This window comes from Rhinolophus sinicus, linkage group LG04 (assembly GCF_036562045.2).
Source record: "Rhinolophus sinicus isolate RSC01 linkage group LG04, ASM3656204v1, whole genome shotgun sequence".
NCBI lineage: Eukaryota > Metazoa > Chordata > Mammalia > Chiroptera > Rhinolophidae > Rhinolophus > Rhinolophus sinicus.
Genome location: NC_133754.1, coordinates 158972873 through 158988410, shown reverse-complemented (window position 1 = coordinate 158988410; position 15538 = coordinate 158972873). Strand labels below are relative to the sequence as shown.

Genomic DNA, 15538 nt, shown 5'->3' with positions numbered 1-15538 from the left:
AAACACATTAGAGCTGATTGTCCAGTTAGGTCTTATTTTCGGGGAAACAACAGTAGTTAGCTGTGTCACCACAGACCACTCGTCATCCTCTCAGGACATCATTACACCATCTGAAACACACAGGTACTCAACCTGAAAACCTCCAGTGTCAGATCTTACATCCTATGACCTCACAAGTTTGAAAACCTTTGGCAATTTAGTTCCAGAACTGGATGATCAGCCCATCTACATATAAAATGATTCAAGACACTCCAACTTGAAAACACAAAACAAACATGAGAAATAATGACTGGTTAAATTTGAGAACCCGTAACAAATAAATTGCAATTCTGGAGACTGAAAGAACATTTACTTAAATATGTTTCACAAATAAAAAGAGCTCACCAACAAATAACCGTGGACATAGATTTTTTAAATATATAGCAAAGATATTACAATTAAAAAACAAAACAAAAAACTAACAGCTCCCTCTCTGAGAACAGTCTAGAGAAAACAGGACGTATTACAGAATGAGAAAACATCAACTCACCAGATGAGCAGAGCTGAAGGGAATCCTCCCAGGAAAGAAATCTGCCCCTTTTCCTCATGCTGGCACCTCCCCTCCATCCCAGGACACTGCTCCACAGCCTCCCAACACATAGCTATTTTTAAAGATAAAAGGCCACATTCCGAAGTTTGTGGCCACAAGAATGTGAATATCAAATGACCTTCCCATAGCTCATCAGTGAGCCCAAGTAAAACTGATGGCCGGGCCATGTGGGCCAAGTTGGATGGTCTGTCTGTGGCCCGGGCCCCACTTATCTGCTGATACTAGGCAGCTGCCCCTTTACCCTCCACAGGAGTCTGGCCTCTCTCTTTTCAGCATGACAGGCCCAGAAGTCCTTCATATGCCATTCTCATCCTCAAGACCTCAGCCACCTGAAACAGCGGAGAGAGGAAACCCTAGAGGTCCTTGATTAGCTACCTGGCTTCCTCTGTGCCAAGGGCAACAAAGAAGATAAAGCCCAAGGTCTCACAGGGCATGCATTTTATCATTGTTGAGTTTATTCTGTGCCTGGTCCGCTGCTGGTTCTGCCCGGCCATCTTCAGTTAAAGTTAATAGCAACGGCATTAAGTCGATAAGCCTCCCAGCATCCCAGGGAGACAGGTCACCCTCAAGCACATTATCCCCCCTTAACAGATGGGGAAATGACGCCACGGGAAGATTAAATAACCTGCCCAGCCTCAAGAGCCTACCACAGGTGGAGCAGAAGCCGATCCCAGCCCTCATGCCAGCTCATAAACGGATAATGCTCTGGAGAAAGGGTCCCGTGCAGCGTGGATGATTCACATGACAGAGATGAAAAAGAAAAAAGCACAGAGAAAACCTTAAAACCACTCCAGTTGTCTCTTGTCCTGTGTCTCCCCAGAATGCCATGAGAAAAGAATGATTTTTTAATACACAAGTACTAGATAAAAGATGGCGTGGGTGTGGATGCAATGAGAGGACAGAACAGGCCTATAGGCATCAAGGGGCCTCAGTGACTAAGGTCAAAGGAGGGGTCAGGCCAAGCAGGGCTCTATCAGTGACCTCTGTCCTCTGCATCCACAGGGCTCTGCACAAACTGGGTAGCTCTGGCTTGAAATTAGATCCACTTCATTCCTTTACACGAGTATATGCATATCTAATGCGGACAAGACACTGAGAGAGACATAAAGATGAATTGGAGTATCCCTGCAGTCAAGAAGCTTGAAATGTCATCAAGGAGTGTACATAAATCTCTAAAATACAAAGTTAAAAATAGTACGGCCAACAGCAGAGAGGCTGGTAGAATGTCTGGGCTTTGATGGTGGAAGGTCACATCCAGCTATGGATACAGTGGGGTGGGATCAGGGCAGGCCTTGTGGAGGAGATGACCAAGCAATGAAGGACAGGAAAGGGAGACCTGCAGGGGTGGAGAGGAGAGCACTGCAGGCAGTGGCTGGGGATGGCATAGAAAGGGCATAGACGCGAGATGGCACTGGGCTACCCTGAAGACATGCTCAGGAAGAGAGATGTGGGGGACAAAGGTTTGAGAGATTTAGGATAGGAAGACACATAGAAGCCATATCCCCAAACGCTGTAAGTGTGGGACTACGGAGGTTAAATTTCACTCCTGGCCGTAGTGCTCAGCACTATACCTTATTCACAGTAGGCGCTCAATAAATGTCACTGGAGCAAAATGCAAGGAGGCAAGTTAAGTCATGGGAAACGCAGGACAACTGTGAAAGAAGATGCTCAAAACACTGCCTCGATTTTTACAATCAATTGCTATACACTCAGGACAACTCCTAAGTTTATTTTAACTGTCCAAAATATATGCTATATTTTGCCCCAAATCGAGACCATAATACTTGCCATCAGCTTCTCACCCAAGAACATTGTGAAAATTAATGATGACATAATGTCTGTGAAATGTTCAGAGCTCTTTGGAGATGTGTGGCAAAAGGCATCACTATAATTAATATTTAAAGAGATTCTACCCAGCTCTGATCTCTTTTTCTGCAGACTAATGTTACGTCTACAGGATAAGGTGATGCCAGATTGGCCTCTAAATAAACCTTTCCTACAGACAGAGCCCAAAGCAGGTGCCTTTTCCTAAGTCCCTTTCATGTGGCTGATGAAACCACCCCAACAATGCAGGGTGATTTCCAACTTGGTTATCCAAGATTACCCAGGTTTATTCAAGGATGCGGGGACAAAATGCATCAGACAGCAGAGCAAAATAGATTTCAAAAGATGGTCTTCTGGGGGACCCCATTTTTTAAGCATGAGAGAAGCCAGTGAAGACTTCAAGGGGAATCATTTTAGCAAAACCCACATCCTAAGCCGATTAACATTTTTAGGTCTAACACAGTACCCAAGAAAGGAAGAAATAAGAATAGCGCCCTGGGTTCAATTACAAATGGAGTGGAAAAAATAATTTCAAAAGTTCAAGGGGAAAAAAAATCAATCTATTTCCTTCCCCCAAAGCTTTCACTTCTATAAATACACTCACACAAATGGACCTAAGACCACTCTTCCTTATGAAAACCATACCTGTCTGGAATTTGCAAGATAAACGATGTGCCTGTACTGCTTTCAACCCAACGAAGCTCAAACAATGCTCTCCAATCGCTTATCTCTTCTTAAATAACACTCATTTTCCCCTTCTGATGATAAAAGCAATATATGTACGTAGTAGAAAATGTTTCTTCTTAGAAAGAAGAAAATTAGCCACTATAATCTACAAGTTGCTAATTACCCTTCTAGCCTTTTTGTCTGAAAATACACACTTTCAACATAATTGGGAACTTACTACATAGACTGGTTTATAGCCTGACTTCCCTCTTGGAACAATACGCTGTAAACATGTGCCTGTCTCCAGTGCTCTACAACATTATTTTTCATGACCTATAGACAGGAGTGCCATTTGTAAAGCTAAGTCCCTATTGCTGAACATTTGGGTTACTTTAGCAATGTCTGTATGAGACACAAGGTTGAGATAACCATCTTTGCATAATCCATCTCTAGTTATTGTCTTAGGATCAATTCCGATGAGTGACACTGCTGGGTAGAAGACTGTGCACAAGTTTTTGAGGTTTTAGACGTGGCCAAGTTGCCCTCCAGAAAGGTTATCCCAGGCTCACTCCCTCAGCCAGTAGGAAAACTATTTCCCCCAAGTGCTCACTGACTCCTAATTTAGGAATAAAGGGGGGTGCTGCTGCTTTTATTTGCAGTCCTTTGGTTACTCTGGAGGCATATCTCCCCCCATATGTTTAGTTCCTACATTATGTTTTTCAGAGTATTTTTTTATGTGTGCTATTCATTGGAAAGCCAACATCCTATTCCTTCTCCAAAGGGTATGTCCCGCCCCCGCCCCCAACCTGCCACCTCCAGGGGCAGCCCAGTGACCCCTCTGCTCAGCATCAGTCACCCACATTTTCACGTTGGTGCCCTCCATTCCTTTTGCAACTTCACAGTTTCAGCAGTAAGTCAGGCTCAGTACCCAATAATCAGTCATGTATTTGCTCACCCTGTTATTTACCTGATAGCTCTTGGGGGTCTGCAATGCTCCAGGCACCATAGTAAGAGAGAAGCATAAACATGACACTATGAAAATCCTAGAGAGGGAGAACCAATGAAGCTCAAACAGCAGAAGTACACGAGAATTATGGGATAAGCTGGAGGTTTACGGGTAGGTGAAAGGACAGAGCAGCTAGGCAAAGGAGACCACATGAGCAAAGGTCCTGACACAGGCTAACGTGTAACGTGCCGTGTGTTGAAGGAATGTTTTCATTATGAAGGCACGAGAATGAAGGGCTGAAGATGAGACTGAAAATTTAGCTCATGCTGAATTCACCTGCTGTTCTGCTCTCTTCCCTGCACCTCCACTCTGCTTGCAAGCCCTGGCCCATCTCCAACGCAGACTCCTCCAAAAAGCCTTCTGGAGAACCATTCTTACCATCCATCTCTCCACACTTCTCTGCCTGGGCCAGAAGTCTTGGCACTTACACCAATCTACTCAGCAAATCCCAATGAATAGATGGCTCTGTTCCCTGATTCCTGGGTATACATTTTATCAGTCCAGCTAGAGAAGAAACTTCCAGATAGTGATACATTCTCTCATAGCCTCTCCACACTGGGCTAACTTACAATAGGCAATCAATAAAAGCTTATAGAATCTAACCAAATTAAATTGGGCAAAATAAATACAAGAGAAAGGACGAGAGTGCCCAGTATATATATACGCATCTAACTATCACTCAGACAACTGGGAAAATTGAAACTGTCTTTGAAAATTAGATTCTGAACACAATCATGGCAAAAAATAGATCAATTCCCTTTAGGTATGTAATTCTGTACCTACCTAGACATTTCTCAGTTAGGCACCCAAACAGTACTTGTTAAAACTGTGCAGCACCTCCCAAGAGCTTCTGTGAATAAAGGTCAATATGTTCTGGAGATTTGGGTTTTTCTTTTCTTTGCAGGAAGAAGGAGGAGCAAAAAGGAAACAAAGCCCCCAATGTAGTACATGCTGTCTCTGCTGGGGTTTTCCATACTGCTAATTCCAATTCAAAGCAAAAATCCTCATGCCACCTGGGAGGAACCAGGCTCCATCACTCACGCTCTCATGCAGGCAACAAACATTTTTAGAGAATTCTTCCCTGAAGGCAGACAGCCTATACGTGCCCCAAGTGGCTAGTCTCCCCTGTTCTCATTCGGATTCCCCAGCTCTGGATTCATCCCCTACCATAGCATTCATCACACTGCTTTGATTGTTTGTCCCCACACTGGGCTGTGACCGCTACAAGGCTAGTGGCTGTTTCTCTGTCCTTATTGCTCTGGGGCCTAGAATATCACCCTCCACATAGTGGATGATCAATCTGTATTGTGGGATCAAATGTAGTGCCAGGGTTATAAAGGACCTTAGAAACAACCCAGCCCACAGATAGGAAGCTGAGGCCGACAGGGGAAGCAGCCTCTCCAAATACGCGCAGAGAGCTGGTGGTAATTAATAGGTGGAAGACAGAAAGAAATCAAAAAGGGCAGCAATGCTTGAGGAATGAGGAGGCTGAGGGTCTTGGTGGCGGTTGGAAAGGACGATCACTTCGGGGAAAACTACATTTGGTTCTGCACAGCCTCTAACGCACGGAAGAAAGCTTTTCTCTCCTTCATGACAGTCCTTCAGATCATATAAAAAGGAAACTAACATTTATTGAATATTTACCATGTGTAGGTGGAAAACAGTGATTGTGTCCTCCCTGTGTCTTCTTTTCAGTAAGTTTAATACTCACAGATAATTAAATAAGCAAGTAAATAATGTGCCTCAGGTCATGCAGCTGGTGAACTGGGTCAGACTGAGCCAAAAGCCCAGGCACCTTCGCCTGCACCCCACTGCCTCTCTGACCCTAGCTCTGCCGCTAGAGGCACCCCACTTCCTCTAGCTCTGAGGCTGCAGGACACCAAGGAAGAGCCACTAGACCTAGTGAGCAAGTTCACAGGTGGGCTTGGCCGTGTCCCAGGATAACAAGCAGCAGCTCAAAAGGCTGAGCATTAGGTCTGCAGCCTCCCCCACCCTCTAAAAGTAGAGAGAGCAGGTACCACTCCTCGCTAGTACTAGGCTGATAGGCCAGACCCACTTCGGGAGCAGGTATAAGATGGAGAAACACAGAGGCCTGCATTTGCCCTTCACTTAGGATACTACTGGTGACAGTAAAGAGCAATGAGGGCAGCTGGGAGCCAGATGCAAGTAAGGCAGTCATCAAAATCACAGTGCTTCATTTCATCTGTCAACACTGTTTGCCAAGCCTCTTCTGGGCTCTGGATTGAGTGAGCAGCAGGGCTCAGCCCTTGCCCGGGAGAAGCTCACAGTCCAGTGTGGCAGGTTACATGGAAAACCCTGTGACCACACGATCTGGAGAGTGTTATCTTGGAGGGATAAGGAGGCAGGAGTGGGAGAGCTTCCCCAGCCTGGAAAAGACTTCTCAGACAAAGCAGGACATTTTGATGTGGGGATAGTTCCAAGCAGCTACATCAAACAAGCTTTGTCAAATGGAAAATCACTGTTCTTTAAACACAGAAGCAAAAGGAGAAGCCGAGATCTGTGAACTGCTCCTCCTCCCCTGTCCTCAGGGCTCCAAGCAGTACAGTTGAAATATCTGCCTTACTAGACGATCCTTAAGGTAGCTTTCAAAGCTGAGTTTCTTACAGTTCCGCTCTGGTTGCATGACTAGGAAGGGGGCAACATGGGATCCTGGGAGGGATACAACTGAGGGCCCTTTTCGGCGTGCTGCTCTATCCACCTTTCCCCTCTTTCTCTCTCTCTCACTCACCCATTAGGGCTCCGTGCAAATACCAGTCCCTCCCGGAAGCCTTCCTGGATCTCGACCAAGGCATGGCCAGCCCTCTGCAGGGCTCCCAGAGGTCTCTAACACACAGCGCCCTGACCTGCACTGACTCGCTGCTGCCAGCTGCAGGTGAGGCAGGGATTGTCTGATTCACCTGTCTCCGGCCTCTTTCCCAACCCCTCCTGCCCCCATCCCTCTCAGGCCTTTCTTAGCGGCAAATTGTGAGTAGGAATCCTGGAGCAGCAGTGACAGCCATGACAGAGAGTATGTAGCTGTTTGGTGGCACACCCTCAGGCCACTATCCGTCCTCTGCTTCCCAACACCCCCCTACCGGCTTCCCCAGACCCAGAACTTCTGCTGCCCCAGGCCTTTCGGGCACTCTGGAATATCAATTGCAAACAAAGTGCTGCAGACACCTTTTGGAGAAAAAGCACATTTTATTGGGCACTGTATTTGGAAAGCCCATTAGCCAGCAGCAGACTGAAGACCCCACTTAAAGGACCATGGGACTTCTGAAACACGCTAGTTAAAGAGCAAGAAGCTCATACTACAACGCACTTTCAAGGCTACAAAGCACATTTCCTGATTTTTTTTTTTTTTTTACTGAAAGAGATATGTACTTGGGCACTGAGAATATAAGTAATTTCCCTCCGTTCAATGAGCCAATCTTGGACTAAGTTAGAGGGAAAACACAAGGACTTTAAGCCTTCCTCTGTGTGTCCCTTCTCTACCCGGAGCACATTCACTGTGGATCTCCCCTAAGTCTAAGAACTGTTAATGAATATTTTAAGAGCCAGCTTCTCCTTCCCATTGATAAAAACTCCACTGACTAGCCGGAGCCAGCTAATGAAAATGGGGGAACGGACCAGAAAGACCTGCGTTTTTCTGGGCAGCCTAAGTCCCGAGCCCCACCCACATCCGTGGGATAGGGATGATTAGAGCAGCCCCAGTACCCTCACATTCTGGACACTCAGCCATGATGCTGCAGGAAAGAAGACACATGACACATGCAGAATGGAGACCTGAGGCTGGTGACCCCGAGAGCTGGGTTCAAAGACAACTGAGAGAAAAGACCATCACATAAGTAGAGAAAGTAGATAGCCAAAGGCTGAATGGTGGTCTGTAAAAAGCATGTCCGTGCATTAATTCCAGGAACCCGTAAATGTTACCTTATTTGGGAAAACGGTCGTTGCAGATGTAATTAAGTTAAGGATCTTCAGACAGCATTAATCCTAGATTACCTAGGGAGGCCCTAAACCCAATGACAAGTGTTCTTTATGAGTGAGACGGAGGGTGGTTTGACACAGACAGAAGAGAAGGAGGCAACGTGACCAAGGAGGCAGAGATTGGAGTGATATGTCCACAAGTCAAGAAATTCCAACAGCCATCAGAATCTGGGGGAGGCAACGAAAGGATTCTCCCTTAGAGCCTTCAGAGGGAGTACGGTCCTGCCAACACCCTGATTTCAGACATCTGGTCTCCAGAAGTGGGAGAATAAAATTCTGTTATTGTAAGCCAACATGGTGGTGATTTGTTACAGCAGCCGCAGGAAACTAATACAGCGTCTTAGACGTAATCAGACTGATGAAGGATCTGATTCCCAGAGAGGGGGCTGACTCAGCCAGAGCCACTCCACATCAGCCACTGGTTCAGGACACCCTCTTCCACAGCCCACCAGGCCTCTCTGACACCAAAATGCATGCAGTTCCCCAGGGGCCCAGAGCACAGCCCAGAAGAGGGCCTGACAGTAGAGTCTAGGGGGTCCGCAGGGAGCCTAACTGGGCCTCTGGTTACGCTAATACAAAGACAGACTGATCGTCTATGGCGAGCAGGTCTCATCTGCACAGCTGTGTCCGTTCTTAGCTCTGTCCTTTTCAGGGGACTGAATAAACTAGGGCATTCTGCCTGAAGAAGTGAAGACTTGGGGACCTGACCCCCCTTTGCATGTCCAAGTGGCTTAAATGGCTGTCATGGGGAAGAAGAAATGGATTTTTGTGTGGGGCTTCAAAGGGCAAAATCAAGGCCAATGAGGCAGCTACGGCCTGGAGGAAGAGTTCGGTTCAGCATAATGAAGAACTTTCTAATAATCAGAGCCAACTGACAATGGAACAGGAGTGCCTCAGGGACTGGCAGATCTCACAGAGGGAGGCTAGCTGTGCTAGGGGAATTCCTGCCCCAGACAAAGGCGGCACTTGGTCATCTCCGGAGTTGGCAACCCTGTTTGAAGGTCCATGACTGTTGGCAAAAATATCCTCTATAATATCCTGCATGAATCTAGGCTTTCGGCAGGCAATGCTCTCTCTAAGGAACTTACTACACAGTTTTTGTGAAGAACAAAGTACTGCAACTACCCAGGAATGAGCTCAGAAAAGAAATCATCCCTTCTTGTTCCTATGTTCAAAATGTACCCCGCGCTGAGGAAGGAAGAAAGAGGAAAAGCATATTATCTCCATATGGACGTCCAACCTGACCAACAGCATATGCACCAGGAGCAGGGGAGCCTTGGACAGCCTGGGCTTGACGTCCTTCTCCAAGGAAAGCCAGAGAACACAGGCTCCAGCTACCAACGGAAGTGTTCTCATAAGAACAAATAAATAGTACCCTCATTTCAAGCTTAATAATTGCTGTTCCTTTTGCATCCTTCTGAATTCTACATTTGGAACAAAGGAAAAAACAAAGCAGTAGCTCAGAAGCTTAACTACATTGATCCTCACAAGTTAGCCTTGGAGAGGTCTTTTTGGGGGGGTTCGGGGGAAGGTTATTGCTATTGCTGGTTGTGACAAGGTACAGCCTACACCTTACATTCTGGATACTCAGAGAACAGGAAGTGCAGCATTTCTCATCTGCCTGCACATCTGTCTTAAGTCAAAATCTCAAAGAACGAAGCACTGTTGCATCCGGATGAATTACTCTGAAGTTCTTTCTGTTTAGGATTTTGAAAATTTGCTGTGTTACCCTTTTACAAATGGCTGAACTTCTCAGATCATCCCTCAACAGAGGTCAAAAGAACATACTTCATAATTTTACATTTACCACCATATCTTTTCTAGTCTATAATTAGGTTTTTTTCCCCTCTTCCCCCCGCCCCCAAAGAACCAACATTAAGTGCACACATCAATTAGCAGCCAGTTTGTGAAAAGATTTGAAGCCTGAACTACTTCTAACCAATGGCAAAAAGGTCTCCAAACATCAGGTGGGTCCCTGAAAATAGTGTCACTTCAGTGCAAATAATGGCTTACTGCCTTCACATCAATCGGCCAAGCACCAAACTGGGCTTCCCACTGTCCTTCAGGCAGATAGTTAATTTATTTTAACACTGATATCTGCAGAGATGCGTAATGTAATCTATAGTTACCAAAACAAATTTAAGACCACATTATCCTGCTTCCATGAATATATATTAAGTTTGGTGTATATCTTAGACTATAGTAGGACAGCTACAACAGCTGTACATAAATCAACATTTTATATACTGACGGGTGTTAAGTACACAGGCATGTTTGGTATTTGAAAGCTTTCCATACCAGATCTTTTGGTACAGTGAAGGAGCCTTTTATGATATAAACAATTATTGCCAAGTGTATCAAGCTTGAAGCTTCAAATTTTACATAGAATATTTATTAAAATAGGCCATATTAAAAAGCTACATTCAAATTCAGACTCATCTTTGAGGTGACCTCAACTTTTCATCAGATGACGGACCTGCATTTCGGGGTCCACATGCTGCAAGTCAGTTCAGCTGAGAACTACCCCGCCCTGAGCATCAGCATCGCGTTTCTAGTTTGACTCAAATCAGATCTTGGGAAAATCACAGGCTTTTGTCAATCTAGTGCAGCCAACACATATCAAGCTTGCAGTAGGGCTAGGCTCTGTGAGGAGGGTTAGAGGGTGGGGGTAAGAGGAACATTGTGCCCACCCTCCCAGGGACTTCTCAAGGCCGTGGTCACACACACAAGTGACCACACACAAAATTCTTCAAGGTTGACAGTGATGGCATCTCTGTGAAAGGTACTAAGTGCAGTGGGAGGTGAGGGGAAGATGAAAACCCTGGACAAGGGGATGTGAAAGACAGTTCCTAGGGCAGATAGGATTTAAGCTGGGCCTTCAGGCATGAGCAAGACCAGCAGGGCACAGGCTATGCAGAGGGAACAAATGGAAGAGCAAAGGCCTAGAGACTGGGGGTAGGAGGGAGTCATGTGGAGGACAGGGTGAGGGAGGAGGGCGAGGAAGAGAAGAGATGGAGACAGCCCATCATGTCCGTCCTTCTGAGGACTCCAGAATTCATTATCCATACAAGGGGTCGCCTGAAGGTCTCTGGACTGCACTTTAGAGAAAGCAGAAGCCTGAGGTTCAGAGAGAGAATGGAAAGATGTGGACATGTTTGAGAGAGATTTGGGGAGTAAAAATGACAGAATTTAGAGAGTGACAAGATTTCAGTAAGGAGGGATTCAGAGAGAGGGTAAGGTCATAGATGACTCTGCTGCCCTGCCATGGAGTTTCCAGCCTGGGAGTAGGAGGGGGACACTGGCCATCAGGTATCCCACAGCCAGTGTGCAAGGCTCACTTTGGTGACTCCATGGGCTCAGCCCACCCATGCTTCCCCTTTGCATGTGGATGGACACTTCCAGGGGCACTACTCTTGAGGACTTGCCAATGAGAGAGGGAAGGGGAGGAGAATGGAGGGAGGGGGACAGAGAGGAAAGGAGGAGGGGCTGGGAGAGGGAAAGAGAGATGGAGGGAGGGAGGGAGAGGTCCTGAAGAAGTGGGTCTACAGTGGAATGCCCTTGCAGCAGCAGCAGCAGCAGCAGCAGCAGCAGCAGCAGCTCACCACACTACCCAGGCCTGATCTTGCAGGTGAGATTGCTGAGGCTGGGTGTTCCTCCTTTCAAAACTCCCAAGCCCCAGTGTTGTATTGAAGGGGCAGAGAAACCTGCTCTGGAATCTCCTCAATAACCATAGGGATACTATCTGTGCAGACAGCCTGTCTATTTCTAGAACACACCAAGCCCTTTCAGGCCTCCAGGCCTTCGCATGTGCTGTTCCCTGTGCCTGGAACAGTTCTCCCCCCCTTAATTTAACTTTTATTTGGTGCTTCTTACATACTTGGCACTATTCTAAGTACTTTACATACGTCAACTCATTTCATCCTCACAACAACCCTATCAGGATGGATTATTATCCCCAGTTTACCAATGAAGAAATTGAAGCGCAGAGATTAAATAACCTGACCATAGAATATATTTAGTTGTTGGGAGGGGCCAGTATTCAAATCCTGGTGGTGTTGCCCCTCACTGCCTTCTCATTCACGAAGAGATGCTGCCTCTTGCAGAGCTGGACTGCCCCTCCCCCAGCTCTAGTCATGAGTGGCTCCCCTCCTTTAGCTCTCAGTGACTCAGATATGCCTCCCCTGCCCGCTCTCAGAGAGAGCACCCCGCCATTACCTTCTCTCACCTTACCCTGCTTATTTCCTTCCCACCCTTAGCACAACCTGTAATTATCTTATTTATCTAGCTCATTATTTATTATGTTTCTCCAACTAGAACATCAATCCAGAAGGCACGGATCTTCCCTTTTGTTCCGTTTTATTCCTGGAGCTAGAATAATTCTCAGGCACAGAGTAGGTGTTCTATGAATAACTGCTGAATGAACAAGTGGAGGACAGTATCGTGGATGCTCTGAGGTGGTACCCAGGGCCATACAGTATTGCACCACTGTTCTTTACATCCTGTCCTATGCTCCTTCTTTGCCTGCTGCAAGTCCCCAGAAACCTGCACTAAGACACATGGGAGCCAGTGCCCATTTCCCAGTGTATACGGACAACGCCGATATATTTATGACTGTATCTCACCTTCGAATCCCCACACCTGGGTCCTTGAGCATCTAGTGATAAGGCAGGGACTGTGTCTTCTGATCAGCCCCTCTCTGGGCTCCCACCACTGAATAGCATTTGCAGGGCACTGGCTGCTGTTGATGTCAGTGCCTGATCTGATAACAAAAAGTCCCTGCCCTTTGAATCAGGAGGCACCTTGAATACAAATGACATTGTCACAGGAATGCCATCCTGATGGTGAGGTTCTAAGTCAATACACAAGCCTAAACAAAAAACACCATTTAGATACGCCAGCGTGTCTAGCTCCATTTATGGAGCTTACACACTAATAAAAGGAACTAACTGTTATCAAACACGTATTGTATGCAAACACTCAGTTAGGCACTTTTACACATGATCTCATTGAACCTTGTGAGTTTGAAATTATTATTATTCCCCTTTCATGAATGAGAAAAGTGAGGTTTAGAGGCCCAATATCCAAAGCCAGTGTGGATTCAAGGCCAGGTTCAGAGCCTCCTGAACCTCTGCCCACGGTCCTCTGCTCTGAAGTGTCCTGCCTTCTCCTGTGCTTCCACCAGATGCGCCGTTCTCCAACTGGGCCCTACACTTTCCTGCCTCTGTACCTTTGCTCAGATCAGTTCCTTGACCTAAAACGGCCTTTCCGCTTTTCACCACCTGTTGAAATCCTCTTCTTCCTTCCGCCTTCCATGCTGCAGGCTTCCTCAACCTCCCCAGTTAGAATTTGCCCTCCTTGGTGTTCCCAGAGGTCTCAGGTGGTAACTCCCAGGATGGCCCGCAGTCTGATCCTCTTTAGCTCTCACTAGAACCTGAGCAACGTGAGGGTAGAGTCTATCAGTGTTTTCCCTGTTTGTTTCCACCGGAATGGGTGGTGAGAAAGTGCTTGTGCTGAACCACTGAAGAAGGAAAAAGGGAAAGAAGGCACCTGAGAGACCTAAGGCTCTGGATAAATTACCTTTCAACTACAGAGCCCCGGGCAGGAAAGGCACACTTGGGTACTGCAGTTCTGCTGTTTTCCTGCTCCAGTCACCAAGCACACTCTCACTAGTCCTCTGATGTCATAAAGCTTGAAACTTAAAACCAGGAAGTCAAGGAAGGAAATAAAATAATAAAATCACTTCCATAAGAATCCTTTCATAGTAATGGATTTCACCCATACCCTGGGGAAACCATAATTGCAGCATGAGGGGGACAAGAGATTGGGCGAAAGAACAAAGTTCACCTTCTAGGACGTCACCGTTAATTACCTCATGCTTATTCTGCTATCGCGGCACCAGAATTCACCTCTCCTGGAAAATATGCACCTGGCAAACGGTAGGCCTCTCCAATCACACCTATGTTGAACACCCACCAAAGAATGCCTGCTCTTGGGTGATTTTATATTGTCTTGATTGGAAAACAGTTCAACCATTGCGTTAGACTAGAAACAAAAAGATGCTGGCCTCTATGTCAGGACCCCTAGAACTGGGCATTTATTTTTGCCCAAACAACTATTTTGAGGTTTTTACAAAAATAACTGACTCACAAACAGAAAGGCTTCCTGATATATAAGCCACGTTGGAAACAAATCATTACGCTGTTGAATATTTTATGATGGTCCAAAGCGCTGAAGGAGGGAAGGCGAGCATTCACCAATCCTTGCCATGCCTATTTCAGGATTCTCAAAGCAAACTGCAAATGTCTCCTTTATTTTCTAAACACCCATTTGTAAGTGCTGGGTGGGTTCTTTGTGAAATATTGCCTCTACCCAAACTGACTCTAACTATATTGACCTGGAGATTCCACTTCTCCAGAGTTTACAGTGGAAGGACCCCACCCATCACCTAGTGCACACACCTCCCATTTTATAGGCTGCAAAACAGTGAGGGGACTTGCCCAAGGTCACACAGTCAGTGGCTGGCAGAGGAGCCACCAGGAGCCAGAGGAGAACCCTCTATCCCTATAGGCTGACTCAATACCCCTCCCAAAGTTCAGTCAAAAGCTGCAGCTGGTTAGCGACATGACCCCCGAGATTGACTTCTGTGGGTCCCAACATTCCTCTCCACCCCCAAGGAACCCTGGAGCTGAGGACACTCAGGGGTGCCCCTCAACTCACAAAATGGCAATACAGGCATGGCGTTTCAGGGGATCATTCCTGGTGAATTCCTCCAGGTCCCGGTGTGGCCGTTGAGACCCGCAGAGCAAGCTGGTCAGAGGTCACTCAGAAAGTTGGCGCTGGCCGAGGTCGCACCTGAACCCAGATCTCCTGCCTCCCGGTTTGCCGCTCTTTGCACTACACCATGCAGATCTCGAAAACTTAAGCAACACCTTGATACTGTCTAAAGATTTAACTGTTGCAGACCCTGAGCGAATCCGCGGACGCCACCATCGCCCCGCCAGAAGTGGGGACACGAGGACTGGAGGCGGTCGCGGGTCCCCCGGGGTTGGCGGTGCAAGCTGAGCGCACGGCGGAGGGCGGCCCGGAGGAAGCCAAGCGGCAGGCAGTATGCAGCTCGCGCAGGCCCGGGGTGTGGGGACAGGGAGTCCCCCCAAAACTTTGCGGCGCGGGGACCTCGCCCTTACCTGCATAGGAGGCGCCGCCCGCGCGGACGCGGACCTGGCGCTCTTGGTGAGGGGCTGCCCCACCGGGCGGCGGGCTCGTACGCGGGCAAGGCTCCGGCAGCGGCTCGGCTTGGGCTCGGCTGGGACTCCGCCTCCCACGCCGCGGCTGCAGCCGGAGGCGGGGGGGCGCAGGGCCGGGCCGCGCCCGCGCCGTCTGGCCGCGGCAGGTGCTGAGGCTGCAGCTGCGGAGCCGCCAGCTGCCGGCGCCGCGACCCCCGTCCCGGGGGAGGAGCCCCGCGC

At 47.5% G+C, this 15538-nt stretch overlaps 1 protein-coding gene across 6 annotated transcripts in view; it reads right to left on the bottom strand.

Annotated features, from left to right (window-relative positions):
• FRMPD1 (FERM and PDZ domain containing 1) overlaps window positions 1-15538 on the bottom strand; it is a 114034-nt gene that overhangs the window by 56841 nt on the left and 41655 nt on the right. The window contains exon 1 of one of the 6 annotated variants that reach the window (XM_019729136.2): window positions 15260-15458. The exons of 1 other annotated variant lie outside the window; for it this stretch is intronic. The gene's annotated coding sequence lies outside the window, so the exon portion shown is untranslated. Of the gene's footprint in view, window positions 1-529; window positions 1056-4868; window positions 4888-14792; window positions 15173-15259; window positions 15459-15538 lie in introns of those variants that run through there. 4 more of the 6 variants (XM_019729141.2, XM_019729139.2, XM_074330731.1 and 1 more) reach the window with 4 other exon arrangements.